Source organism: Anastrepha ludens, chromosome 5 (assembly GCF_028408465.1).
Source record: "Anastrepha ludens isolate Willacy chromosome 5, idAnaLude1.1, whole genome shotgun sequence".
NCBI classification, from domain to species: Eukaryota; Metazoa; Arthropoda; class Insecta; order Diptera; family Tephritidae; genus Anastrepha; species Anastrepha ludens.
Window position 1 is genome coordinate 50930876 of NC_071501.1, and position 15303 is coordinate 50946178.

The 15303-nt window shown below is 37.7% G+C and overlaps 1 protein-coding gene across 1 annotated transcript in view; it reads left to right on the top strand.

Moving 5' to 3' along the window:
* Positions 1-6672: 6672 nt before the first annotated feature.
* Positions 6673-15303, top strand: part of LOC128864359 (inhibin beta B chain) — a 35395-nt gene continuing 26764 nt past the window's right edge. The window contains exon 1 of the mRNA XM_054103982.1: positions 6673-7220. The gene's annotated coding sequence lies outside the window, so the exon portion shown is untranslated. The remainder of the gene's footprint in view (positions 7221-15303) is intronic.

Below are 15303 nucleotides of genomic sequence, written 5' to 3' on the forward strand. Positions count from 1 at the left end.
ATACGCGTTTAATGTTTATTTTCGGGTAAATTTGGTTATTCATACCTACATACTAGGTACACAATAAAACCGTTGTTAATTTTAAAATTTCGTTGGCAAACAAATAAAAAAATGTATATTACAATTAATTTTATGGGGCAGGTATTCATATAAGCGCATTATAAAGCTGAACGCTAAATTATCTGCCGTACAGAAGCGGCATAAACTATGTATATAGCGCTCGATTTGTAAGATAACGTCAAGATCCAGGTTTGCTGAAATTTCGGCCTTAACACTTGTATGTGTATACTATTATAAAGGGTGGTTAAGTTTCAAGGGCCGGTGTTGATTTTGAATAAAATACATTTTTTTTAGGAAATTATTAAAATTTCTCTTTATTATGATAATACTAGTATTATTACGTATTAAACAAAATATCGGCCAAATGGCCGCTGCGGCCTCGGCGGCAAACCTCCATCCGATAGTCCAAATTTTCGATGACGCTGAGTCATAATTGAGGTTCTATGCCATTAATGTGCCGAATTTATCTCATCCTTTAACTCTTGAATTGTTGCTGGCTTATCGACGTACACCTTTTATTTCAAATAACCTTAAAGAAAGAAGTCCAACGGTGTCGCTGACGTTTAGGTGTGGTTCACATTCAACATCAGTCTTTGAAATTTAACCCCCCTTTATAATATTAATTATTCAAATTATTGTTGATAAAGTCATTTAAACTTTCTTAAATGCACTCTGCAACACAGAATTCCTATCGGGTATATGCAAATGAGTATGACAAGTCTAATAGTAGTTTAGCTAATAACAACAAAATAAGCGAATAAAAGTCACTTTAAATCAAAAATTCATAAATAAATAACTGGCGCGTACACTTCTGTTAGGTGTTCGGCTGAGCTCCTTTTCCTTTTTGTGGTGTGCAGGTTGATGTTGCTCCCCAAATGGAGGGACCTACAGTTTTAAGCTCACTCCGAACCGAAAATGATTTTTATGAGGAGCTTTTTCATGGGAGAAATACACTCGGAGGTTTGCCATTGCCTGCCGTGGGGCGACCGCTATTATAAACCACTTTTTCTATTATTTGATGTTCATGCACGGAGATGCGAACCTATTGCCAATACCGAATGGTAGTCACGCACCAATCCATTCTGCTACGGCGGCCGCTTCAAGTATGCGTATGCAAATATAGAGATGTTATCTGAATTTGGCATTTTGTAAAGAATCTTTATGCAAAATCGGAATTAAAAAGGTGATTACTCACCAATTTAATAGATAGGACTCTTCTTCTTCTTAATTGGCGCGATAACCGCTTACGCGATTTTGGCCGAGTTTAACAAAGTGCGCGAGTCGTTTCTTTCTCGTGCTAACACCAAGTGACGTCAAGTCCTTCTCCACCTGATATTTCTAACGCAGAGGAGGCCTTCCCCTTCTTCTACTATCACCAGCTGGTACCGCATCGAATAGTTTCAGAGCCGGAGCATTTGTATCCATTCGGACGACATGACCCAGCTGCGATATTCGCCGTTGCCAACGTGCAAAAGTCCAAAAATCTTACGCAGAATTTTTCTCTCAAATACTCCAATCGTCGCTTCATCGAATGTTGTCATCGTCCACACTTCTGCGCCATACGTTAGGACGGGAATGATGAGAGTCTTGTAGAGTGTTAGTTTTGTTCGTAGAGAGAGGACTTTACTGCTCAGTTGCCTACTTAATCCAAAGTACTTGCACTTGTTGGCAAGAGAGATTCTACGTTGGATTTCAAGAATTTCAAGATTTTAAGAAGTCACACGACAGTGAGTCACCCTGTCTGAAACCTCGTTTGGTATCAAAGGCTCGGAGAGGTCCCTCCCAATTATGACGGCGCTGCTGGTGTTGAGCAACGTCATCTTGCATAGTCGTATTTGTTTTGCGGGGATACCAAATTCAGACATCGCGGCATACAGGTAACTCCTTTCCGTACTGTCGAATGCAGCTTTGAAGTCGACGAAAAGATGGTGTGTGTCGATTCTCCTTTCATGGGTCTTTTCCAAGATTTGGCGTATTGTGAATATTTGGTCGATGGTAGAATTTCCAGGTCTGAAGCCACACTGATAAGGTCCAATCAGTTGGTTGACGGTGGGCTTCACCCTTTCACGCAATACGCTCGCTAGAACCTTATAGGCGATATTTAGAAGACTAATCCTGCGGTAATTGGCACAGATTGCAGGATCGCCCTACTTATGGATTGGGTAGAGCACACTTATATTCCAATCGGCAGGTATGCTTTCATCTGACCATATTTTGCATAGAAGCTGATGCATGCACCTTACCAGCTCCTCGCTGCCATGTTTGAATAGCTCAGTCAGCAGTCCGTCGGCACCCGCGGCTTTGTTGTTCTTTAGCCGTGTTATCGATATTCTCACCTCGTCATGGTCGGGTAGCGGAACGACAATTCCGTCGTCAACGATTGGGGTATCGGAATCTTCACATTCTCTGTGACATACGCAGCTGTCACTATTTTATAGGTTCGAGAAAAGTTCGCTTCATAATTTAAGCTTTCTCTGTATGTCAGTCACCTGTAAGCCGCCGAACTTTCTGTTAGAATTTTCGGGCGTTGTTCCTATTGCCCAGCATCTCAAGCTCCTCGCACTCACGTATTTCGGCCTCTCATTTCTTCTGTCGAATAGTACGTCTCTCTTTCTTTCTTAGCTCTCTGTAGCATGGCTCGCGTTGCGGCATCATGACATTCCTCGTCGTACCTACTGTTTTGTTAGATAGGACTAACATATCACAAATAGTTGCTGTCGAAGATATGCATCTGTGTGAGTCTTGATGTTATTCTACAAACGAAGCGGCCCATGCCACCTCCGTAGATCAGATGGTTTCTATGAGAAGTTTTTTTATGGGACATTTTTTCATAGAAGCAAATCTGCAGTCTCATTGCATTACCCTGTATATTTGCAAAAAGAGATAAAATGTTGGCATATAATGAATCAGATCAATCCAATCCCGACAGACTTTTGATAAATTTAATGGATTAGAATATCCCTTTGGTTAGAAGCAAATGACGAAGAACGTAGAGATGGCTTAAGATTAATATAAGAGCGCGAAGTAACACTATATTATTAACATCAGTCAATTGGACGTCCAGGCACAGCTTTCTCTGCGTACATAAAAGTCGTAATTTGCGTGGTGTTGACTGATGCGACAGTTGCCAGGGCGAGAGATGTGCGTTGCCGCAATGAATGGGTGTCAATTTCGAGACGCTATTTTTAGTCGCAATATTTGGTCCTGGACTACTTGCGAAAAATTACGAAACTTAAACAAAGAAAAACTAACTACAGCTCTCCAGTGCTGTTGATATAGTGGAAGAGAGAAAAGGGATCTATGCTGGAGAACTGCCTCAGGTTATCCCCAAAAGGCACACTAAGAAACTTCAAGCACCTAACCGCCAAACCCGGACATTTGTAAAGAAACTGTTTAGCAATTTCTTTCTCTGCAGGATAGCTTCTGCAATGGTTCCGATCGCCCAGTGGCCGATGAGCACCACTATGAGTTTATAAATTGAATGGCGGAAGATCCCCAGCATTTTAAGCGTCCTGCTTCTATCGTACTGAGACCAAAGTGAATTTGAGATAACACACGATAGGTTAGAACTCCATTGTGTAGTTTCTCTGCAACAACGGTCAAGGGATGGTGGCAACTGAAACCGGTTCTGCCCGGCAAGCCCGTCGACTATTTCGTTTCCCTCTATGTTTTTATTCCATGGAGCCCAGATAAGAGAAATGTTTCCTGCACGTTCAAGACGTTTGATCCCCTGGCGACGATAAGGCCTTGCTCGCAGCATGACTATCGGCAAAGATAGTCCCCCAACAGCGATCCTTAAGCATTTTGCATACCTGCAGCATCACGAAGACCGCTGTTAAAAGTTTAAAGTAGACAGAAATATTGGCTGGTTTAGAGAAAACCCCCACTCCAACTCCAAACATCATCTTGGACATGTCAGTGGAAACAGGGGTACCTATGTTTGTGCAGACTCTCCCCTCCTTCCAATCCAGTCTGCTAGGAAGTACAGCATTAGCACAACCCTCAAAACCCAGTTTGCGGATGGAGAGATCTGTACGAAATACAGAAAAGGAAGAAAAAATCTGCTTCAAAATGCTACTATGTTCAACCTCTTTCGGCTTAATAGTGCTCTTAGCACCAATGGATTAAACTTGAAGATCAAAGGGAAGTAAGTGCAGAATGACGTTAAGGGCGGTAGTGGGACATGTTCTACACGCACTACCCACCAAAATAGGCAACCATATGTCAAAATTGGCAGAACCAATAAGTGGTACATGCAGAGGACTACACGTGTCTTGGGAACCTATTTTTGCCGTACTTAGGTTTCCAGGAGTAGAAAGCTATACCGGCCTTCTTAACTCGATTTTCGATTTGCTGCGTCCAATGGAGCTTATGGGGCTTGAGGTCAAGTATTACACCAAGTTACTTGATTTCCGACAAGAGCTTAAGAAACTGGTTGTATAATCTAAGAGGTCTAAAAGGTGGAGGTTTTTATTTTCTTGCGAATAGCAGCATCAACGCCGTGGTATCAGAATTGACCCTAAGACCGACTGAGAACAGCCAATGCTTCATCCAATATCGGCATATGCTACCAACTTTACTCCTGTGGGGTAAATACAATAACTACTAGCCACAAGAGAGGCGAGTACACCACCCTGCGGTGTACCCCTATGCACGAATCTAATGGTTTTGGCTATTCCAGCCTCTGGATTAATTCTTGTACATCCTAATAGGGACGAGATTCAGATACAGATACATAGGTCTACCTCTAACCTATGTAGCGCAGTGGCAATTGACTCAGCCCGAACATTATTGAAAGCGTCCTCTATGTCTATAACGCTCGCCAAAATGAAATGTTCCTTACCAGAGATTTCTCTACAGTCCCTTCTACTTCATGTAAGGCTGTTTCGGTAGATTTCCCGCTCAGATAAGTATGCCGAGATGGAGATAATTTTGCTTCAGAGTGCTCGCGAACGTGATAGTCGATCGCTCTCCAACACACTCAGAATAAAGCAGTGAAGACTTATAGGCCTGAAGTTCTTGGCCAACACGTGACCTCTCCTTCCTGCCGTAGGAAGGAAGACCGCCTTGGTTTTCTTCCAGCTAACAGGAACATAGTTTAACGTCAAAAAAAAAATATTGAAATAAAAGGAATAAAAGCAAATAGTCCAATGTAAATTAAAAAAAATTCTGAGGGCCAAATGACACTACGGTTGAACTATGGAATAAATATAATATATGCTTGCATATACATATATTATATTTTATTATTGTATGTTTTATGTCTAAATAAATTCAGTTGTTCATAAATCACAAATGCCATATTCCACAATCGATTGCCTCATTAAAACAAAAAAACAAAAAACAAAAACGATGTTTTATGACACTAATTTTACTGCGCTTTTAACGGCGCCCGTCGTCGCTGTTTATGATTAATGATAATGAAGTATTGAAGGTAATTAGTATGATCGCTGCTGAGTAATTGCTACTACTACGCCATAGCAATGGGTGCAAAGATCACTTCTGTGGCACACACTGGAAAGAGTTGACTGGTCGATTAACGCTCCCTAAATGCCGGCGTTGATTTGTATTGCAAGTAATTTGTGTCAACAGTTAGTGGGTGGATGTGTGTAGCGGAGAGTTATCGTTCAACTGGACGGGCGCTTGCCTTATCAGCTGATCGGTAAGCGAAGTTCTGTGCGAATTTTACGCACAACGGCACGAGCATGTGTCGAATATACTTCGCAAGATGTTTCTACATACATAAATATAATATTAGCCGAATATATGCGAGCGTATAGGCGAGTTTAGTTTCGCAAAGCGTGCAGCAAGCCATAAAAGAGTTCGTGTGTGGCAGGGTATCGTTGGAGCGAATTGAGCAATATTACTTATAGACATCAGTTGGCTGCTCCGAGTGATTGCCAACGTATCGTTGTTGTTTTTACTTCATTCATTCATGATTCTACACTTAATATCCACGAAATTGGTTATCTATTTTTGTAAATACATACTTACTCACCTAAACAGTCGCTTGGGGTGCTATCGGTAATTAATGAAACCAATGAGCTGATTAAAATATCAAACATATACGATTTGTGACGACAACGATCATAGTTCGTGTACGCTACCAATTAACTGTCAAATAAATTACTAAGACACATACCTATATGTACGTACAATCACTCATATAGTAAGTACTCGTAAATAAATACGTTTGAAGTTTTCTCTTATCACCCCAAACTTTTTTCGCTTTTCATGCCCGCAATGCGCCTAACCTACACGATGCCCCGCCAGCTTTTTTAATATAGCTTAATTTTTGTTATTGTTGCTGCTCACCAATCTCTCGCCTGCAGCGATGTTTGTGTTAGTGTTCGCTGTTCGTCGTGTTAAAGCAATGTTAGAAAGCCCCCGAATAGGCGTTCGAACACTTGCTGATTGATATGCACAAACGAGCACACACACGTACATACATATATGTATGTGAATATTCACATACAGATGCTTCATATATTTAGTAACGCTGCTGTGTTGCTGCTTTTGAGCCTACACACGCCCAACCCATACAGTCTGCTTGTGTCCAATGTGTGCCGGGGAAGTCATCTCGAAAATTATTCACTCACAGGAGATCCCAGCGTGTGGACGTGTTGTTAATCTTTCGGAAATTGAAAAACGAAATTCGGTTTTAAATAATTAATCGAAAGAAATTTCACAACAGCTCAGCTCCAATTATTTAACGTCGAAAGTGTGCCTTAAATATTGTGTGCCAATTAAATTATAACTTCAACAAATTAGACAATTATACTAAAAAAAAATAACAACAATCCAGTACAAGAAAAAAACAAACAGTAATTGTTCCACTAGAATTAAGCGATAAAAAAATCCAAAGGAAACATGTGTCAAAGCTTATGAAGCGTATAAGTGCAATGGCAAATATTTAAAAAATATCAGAATTTCAATTAACAACAAAAATCGGACAACAAATAAGAAATTAAAATCGTAATTTTATGATGAGAATGAAAACAAAATTTGTGAAATAAAATATAATTTAGATCATAAGGTGAAAATATTTAAATCTATGTACGTTGTGACTTAGATCCGCATATCGATTTTGTTTTAATCTTAACAAAGCAAAGATGACTTAGTGACACAAAACGATTTAAAATTATTTAAAAATTTAAAAGGTGAGTGAAAACAAATTGCTGGGTTGTTTGTTAATTATGGTACAATATAATATAGTAATTGCTAATAATTATGCAAAAATAATAATAGTGATTTATTTAGGCAACAAAATGCACGATTTCTGTATTGTTTCTCTTTACTATCGGTAATCATTGTGACCCTCTATTAAGTTGGGTAGAACATATAAGAGTTTTTAACAATTTTATATTTATATTTGAGTTTAAATGTAAATTTTTACTCTTATATTTACATACATTTAACACATATAAACAAAATTGTGTTTGTTATTAAAAAATATTTTTAGATAAAGCTGAAATAATTATAAAAAAAAAATAATAATAATAATAAAAAAAATTCTTTACGAAGTAAATCGCAATTGCAAATCCTTAAAGGATATATATAATATATATTTAATTATGTATATAAACAATTAAGCACGACGCTGTCTGCTGCCACATCAAAAGCTGAACAATCGATTTACGCCACTTTCACTTCCAAAATCTAAAACTTAATCACAAACTATATTTTTTACACAAGTAATTTTGTCATTAAAAAATATTAGACTTCACCCACTCATTTTCAATTATTATCATAATTGACATTTATTTCAAGACCATACAAATTCATAAAAAAAATCATATAAATTAATTCCATACCCGCTAATGTATAACACATTCAAACAAATACTTGCACACTATTTTTTTATTTATGTGTTCCTGATTAGAACGGAGGTTGCCAATTCGTTTTAACTTGTGCTCTCTTTACAGAGTTCCTTTTTTGGTGCCCTCTTCTATAACCTCAATTACTATTTAAACATAAAATACGGTGGCCGCCGTAGCCGAAAATTTATTAAATCGAGTTCTACGCTCGTTTGCTTTAGACGAGAACTGTATGCTCGGCTAGTTTCCAGTTCTGATTTCTCCTTTTCGGCTGTTTACAGTTCTCAATGTTTTTTTGTTTTTTTCTTTGAAATATCGACCTGCGACTTTTCGTTCAAGCGCAGCTGGTGCGGCCATTTTGTTTGCCGACGTACACCCCGAAAGGAGAACGATCTTCGTATGAGCTTTCGTTCTAAGTCGATTCCAATCTCGTGTGGCTTCAAACGTCAAACGAAGTACTTATGTATATGTAAGGGATTGCATATATGGTTGTATGTATGTATTTGTATTTGTAAATTCGATCTTGCAAGCGCATAAAGTGTGTTTTTAATGCGAATTTCTTAGCAAGTTTTTGGGGCTGCTGAATTGATATTCCTAGATTAAATTTGTGGGGGTTTGGACAAGTCCAATCCGAGATAGATTTCAGTGGAAATAATAGAGATAGGAAAGATAAAGATAAAATTATCATAAAAATATCTGCCGTTCGGAGTCGGCTTGAAACTGTAGGTTCCTCCGTTTGTGGAACAACATCAAGACGCAGACCACAAATAGGAGGAGGAGCTCGGCCAAACACCCAAAAAGGGTGTACGCGCCAATTATATATACAATTGGTCTTTATATCCTATGTTATAAGTTTTTTGTGATAAACCTTCTTATGACAGGAATACAGTAACTTTGTAACTTCAACAGTGAGCGTCGAAGCGACAACTAACTGAGTGATAGCCACGCGTAACATCATTGTCGCAGCGGCCGAGAGGATTTAGTTCTGCTAAGTGCATACTTAATTTTTATTGCTTTATAATGCTTATTTCATTAAATACAAGTATACACGATAAGCAAACGCAACGCCTTTTTGAAGTGAAATTTCTTAAGCGTCGATGGACGAGCGAGAATGGAAATGAGTAAAATTTCAAGGCCACGCAACTTTTTGGGCATTTTCGTTCCGCGAGAGAGAAAAAAGATATAATGTAGAGAAGAAAGAGAGAGAGAGAGTTATACCTTATATATAACAGGTGGCGCAAAATTAATCAATTATGGAAAGAGGTATAATATTTGCAAATATCGTCCTACGGCAATAATATTTGACACTTGTGAGCTAGACAGCTGCAGCATACAAACAGACAACCAATGGAGGACGTAAGGGTCAAAATAAAGATTTTCGTCATTCAAAATATTTTTTTTTTTAGTAAAACGTTGAATGGTTAATTTTGCGCCACCCGATTAATTTTGCGCCACCCTTTATCTTAGATACACTTTAGGCTATTTTTCCTGAGTTTTTCCTTGTGGTCGCTAATTCCTAGTGAGAAATAACACTGTCTACTTTTTGGCGCTTGTTTGTTGGTTCAAACTTGTAGGAAATATATTTTTGGTGGCTACCTTTTGGTGTTATATTTCCTTGCTGCCAACAGTTTGGGGCGTTTTTTGGTACCAATTTTTTTCGCATTTTTTTTTTGGTGCCTACTTTTGTCGCTTATTTCCGTTTCCTGGCTAGTGCTGGTGCATGCTATAAAGTGCTATCCATTACAGCGTCGGATTTATTGGTTTTGCCTTGCTGCGGTCCTGAAATCGCTGCGTTTGTGCGGGTGATAAACGCTCGGAGTAGTGCGCGTTGTTGCCATGGTTTGTGTACGGCGTTTACCTACACCGGTCGACCCTTCTCCGTTTTTTGTAAATTTTGTCTATTTGTATTCTCTGCAAATGTTGTGAATTTATTTAGATATATATTCTTTCTCTCTCTCTCTCTCTCTCTCTCATTCTCACTCGGGTCTCTCCCTCTTTCTTTGTCTGCCTTGAAAGGTTCACTCCTGTTATGTGTACTACGCTACACGCACTTTTTGTTTTGTTTTTTATGATTGACACGTTTTTTTCGAGCTAAATGGTGATTAGAAGCCTTGCTGCCAAATAAATCAGGGCAAACATGCTGCTATTATACACCTGTTGCATGCTGCACTACAATTCAGTGGTCGTATGGAAGAATATCTTAAGTTGAAAAAGATAGATTTCAGATATATTCAGATTTGCCTGGTTTTTATTATTACTTCTTGCCAGAAGAACTATTTTTTATCATAAAAAGGTTGAGATAAGATTTGCAATAATTTCTATTCATCTCTAATTATCATTTTCTTAATGTTCTCATTAAGTCACGTTTTGTTATATAAGTATTTCATTGTAGTAATACATATGTCTTTGTCTACAAATATGTCATCTTCACAGGCTCGCGTGTCCCCTTGTAGAAATTTAAGGGGAAATGTAAACACTTTCGAATTGAAATAAGTAGCAATTCATAATAGTAATAATAATAAAAAAAAAAGTAAAAATAATAATAAGAAAATAGTATGAGATATACAAGGCGAACCTATTAAAGGTGGTATCAGTAAATCAGGGGATTTATTTTTTTTTTTCGTCGTGTCCATTTGGCTGTCAGCCCAAAGTGAAATAAGGCGAATTCATTCTTTGTTTTTTACTTTGCCTATACTTTTCTTTCACAATCAAACGTACACCATATTGTTGTTGGCCTAGTGCCACCACCTTTAATGAATGTGCCTTGGAGATACAGCTAGATTACTTCAAACGAAAAAAAAATTATATTATGGGAATTTTTTCATCGGGATAATAACATAAATCGAAATTCTGGAATTGTTATGAATTGTATAAATAAATTTTTCCAAAACAATATAAGATAAAAAACTGTCGTTGAACAAAAATATTTTTTCAATTGCATATACAAGGTGGCTCAAAATTAATCATCAAATTTTGTTTTTGAATAACTTTTTTACTAAATAAGCAAAAAGATGAACAACTTTACTTTGACTTTTACGCTCCATTGCTTGTATGTTTTTATACTGCAGCTGCCTAGCTCGGAAGTGCCAAATTTGAGTGACGTATGGAGCTATTTGCAAAAATTATAACAACTGCCGATAGGGTGCTTAATTTCACGCCACTTTGCACATGTGAATAGCCAGAAGTATAGAATATTTTTTGCTAGATGTATCGATTTCTGTAATGACGCGTCAAAGAAAAAAGTTCTACTGTGCCTTAATCGTTAATCTCATTTCTACCTTAACTCAACTTAAGCTTTTTTTTTCGTCATACTACAGAATTAAAGAAACATAAAACCTCAAAAAGCAACACAATTTATGTTACTTACAAACTGTTTAGGCATGCTTAAGTCACGTGATGGACGTGTGCGCGCAACGCGGTGTCTGCGTGAATCCGCCGCCTATAAGCCGTTACCAAACAATATTTAAAATAAAAAATGTGTCATGTATTTATTTAGTATTTTAGGTGATTAAAATTGTGAAAAAGTTCAGAAGTTTGGAAAATGTATTTCTTCACATAAATTAGGTGCTAACTGATAAAGCTAAGTACATATTTTAGTACTAATAGTCACACACATACATACGAGTATATACTATAAAGATGTATGAGTAATTCTACGCAATAGGAAATATCTTTTCAATATTGATTAAAAAAAAAAAATATTAATATTGATTAAAATTTAATTATTATTTTTTAATTATAAGTATGCGTGATACCGGAAAGTTCTATTCTATGCTACAGCATTGCTTAGAATTGAGACGCACAAATATATACAAGCGAAGCCTTCGAACGGCGCATACTTTTTTAAGAGAAATTTTTACTTGGTAAAAACGCACTCTGAGCTTTCTCATTAAAGGCTGAGAGGCGACCGCTACTAGTGATCTCTTTTCTAGCATTAAATGTTATGAGCATAAGTTCCCCACGCGGCATCGCAATGGCCTATGAGTCCGTGTGTGCTGTTTCGACGGCACTAATGGATTGGTTTAGATGGAATATTTTTAGCTTGTGTGTTGTTAGTACATCCCCTTCTAATAATTTTCGGTTGAAGTGCGGCATCTAATGTGGGTAGAATTGATGCTTTCTCCAACGAAACGGAAGTCACACTTGCAGGCTATGTATGTCAGAAGGAGTATAGTGTTACTTCAATGTTAAGTCAAACAGCATTTTTGCTCGGTTTCTTCAATTATAATGCAATACTACATAGAACGAGAAAGAGAAGGTTATGTTCGTCAAATATATGCTTGGAATATCAGAAAGTATTTGGGCGTCCCAATTGTCTTTGTAAGGAAGCAAGATTTTTTCTATAGGTTTTGTGTGGAATATAGGACTTTGAACAAATTTGCAGAAAAATATGTATGAATAATGCGTTGACCACCTTGGTTGACCAAGCTTAGTACTGCCAAACAGGCTTTTAATAAATTTCGGTTGAGGGGCGGCTGCGTTCTTTCATAGGGTTCTTTGTGCCAGGTAGGGCGCGTCCTTTGGGTTGCATAACGCTTCATAAATTTAGTGGGTGGGTTCATTAGAATTTCATTGGTATCGCTTTAGAATTATATAAGATCTTATATGATTTTCAGTCAAGCGGCTATTATTGGTTTTCGTTGTTGTTGATGTAATAGCTTAAACAATCTCCATTCATGTAAGCGGAATGCTGTTGGAGTGACAGTCCTTGGCCGGATATAAGCCCGGGTCGTTCTGGTAACTTCGAACCGACTCTCGTGGGAACGTCCTTATCTTTAGTCGAGTCTTTTTATTGTTTTTAGTAGGCTTTAGCACCTATAATATATATTAGGGTGTCGCACCAAAAACAGGGTGCCGCGATTTTTACTAGGAATTATAAAATCTTTTATTTTTTAACACTTCTATCAAAATATTTCGCAAAATTTTTACGATTTATGTGAGACAGACCGATTTGAAAATACCGCCACATATCGAATTTTTTTATGAATAATACCAGTTTTTAAAATAATTTCATTTTTGAAAACTTTACCTACGTAATTATTATATGAGGTTTTTAGAGGTACTCTCCAATTGGTCCAGCTCACGTAAATCTTGGCGTAGGTCTTAAAGTAAAGGGTGGTTAAATTTCGAGGGCCGATGTTGAATGTGAACCACACCTAAACGTCAACGACACCGTTGGACTTCTTTCTTTGGGGTTATTTGAAAGAAAAAGTGTACGTCGATAAGCCTGCAACAATTCAAGAGCTAAAGGATGAGATAATTCGGCCCATTAACGGCATAGAACCTCAACTATGTCTCAGCGTCATCGAAAATTTGGTTCATCGGATGGAGGTGTGCCGCCGAAGCCGCGGCGGCTATTTGGGCAATATTTTGTTCCATACGTAATTGAGCTATACCAATATTATCATAATAAGGAGAAATGACAATAATTTCTTTAAAAAATTGTATTTTATTCAAATTCAATACCGGCCTTTGAAACTTAACCACCCTTTATAATGAATTTTACAGTTCCTATGGAAAGTTTACTTATGGTTGTGGAGCTTTTATGTGGTACGGGGTATTTCTACGCTAGTCATCAGCTCAGCGCTGCATGGAAGCTCGACTGCTAGTAGTTTCGGCTACTAAGTTTGACCGGAGACTTAAGTCTGCTGCCACGAGGAACAGCAGCCGTCAGAGTTTACTCCATTCTATTCGTGTGTACGGCACCTCGGGGATTATAGTGGTGGTTGCGGCTTCATACCCAAACGTGGAAATGTAGAATCCATTTGAATCGATTTTGAGTTGCATTGTAACCGGGTGCCGAACATAAAATACGGCACAAGTTTAGATAGGCCTCGAACAGCATCAAGGTGTCTGGTATGTCCATTCCACACTAAGAATGGGTACCGTAAATGATTTTAACATTTTGGGGCTCTGCCATATAAAAAATTAACGCCTTTTTATTTGCCATTTATCTATTCGCCCAACGAAGTAAAGCGAGCGAGAAGCGCTTTTGAGCGAGTTTGTTCACATTTTAGCTTGCCTAGACAAGCGCTTTCTAGAATATTTAAAAATTTGGAAATATTGCATGAATTTTTTCTTACTGTGACGTGCCGTGGCGTCCAATAGCAAATAGAAACATCATTACTTATAAACTTAATCATTCGCTGTACATTTTTATATTTTGTGCTTGTTTGGTTTTGTTACTTTATTAAGCTTTGCTTCGAGTTTCTTCCCTACTCTTTGACCCTTGTCTACTAAATATGTCCAATGAATATTTTTATTGCTTTATTCGCTAGCAGCTAAGTGGTTGGCAAATAGAAGCCAGTAATTATAACTATATGCATATATAAAGGGGTTTTCAATTGGCGCGAGTCGATTTTGGCGCCCTGTGGTAGCCATTTTGTTTTGGTGACATCTGTCAAATCTTTTGTTTATTCTTATATATATATATATATATATATATATGTATATAAATGTAATTACCGCTTACACTCCTTATTGGGTGTTTGGCCGAGCTCTTCCTCTTATTTGTGGTGTGCGTCTTGATGTTGGTTGTCAAATGAGGGACCTACAGTTTTAAGCCGACTCCGAATGGCAGATGGTTTCTTTTATAAGGAGATTTTTCATGGCAGAAATACATTAGGAGGTTTGCCATTGTTTGGCGAGGGGCAACCGCTATTGGAAAATACTTGAAATCATTTGTAGTAGTCACGCGGCAATACATTCGGCTATGGCAGCCGCGAAAAACTCTCACTTACGAAGCCCCTAAATAATGTAAAAATAAAAATGGTTTCTCCACCAATTTCTTTCACTACCTCTACGAGTAGCATTGAAAGGTTATAATTTTTTCAAAATTTGTTTTTGTCTCCAAATCGCAAACTTAGTAGCCCTCTCGCAATAATCTCAAGGATTTTTCCCAAATTCGTACAAAAATATCTCAGCTTTGACAAACTATGCTTTCCAGTTTTTTTAATTGCTTGCAAATAACTACATTTATACTTGCATATGTATATGTGTTGAAATACGTATACATATGGATGTGTGTACACAAGTATGTGGGTGCCTTTGCTTGACAATAAAATTTGTTTGTCTTAATCGGCAGCTGGCCTGGGCCATGCCTTATCGGGTCGCTTACTACATGCATATATACACACATACACTTGTATATATGCATGCATATGTAACGGTATACCGCCATTTTAATACATTCTTACATAAAAATAATTCAATGTAAAGAAGTACTCTAAAACAAAAATTTGTTAATGTATGTGTACAGACAATATTTGCTGACGATCCCTGATTGGTCCCAATGCGGGGTGATTACTTTGTGAGTAGGCGTAGCTTATTCTGGTCGGATTCCATTTTTTTTGGTTTTTTTTTTTTATTGATGATTGTCATAAGCATAATTGCCAGCGCCGCTTTGCGATTACAACACCACAGTAAT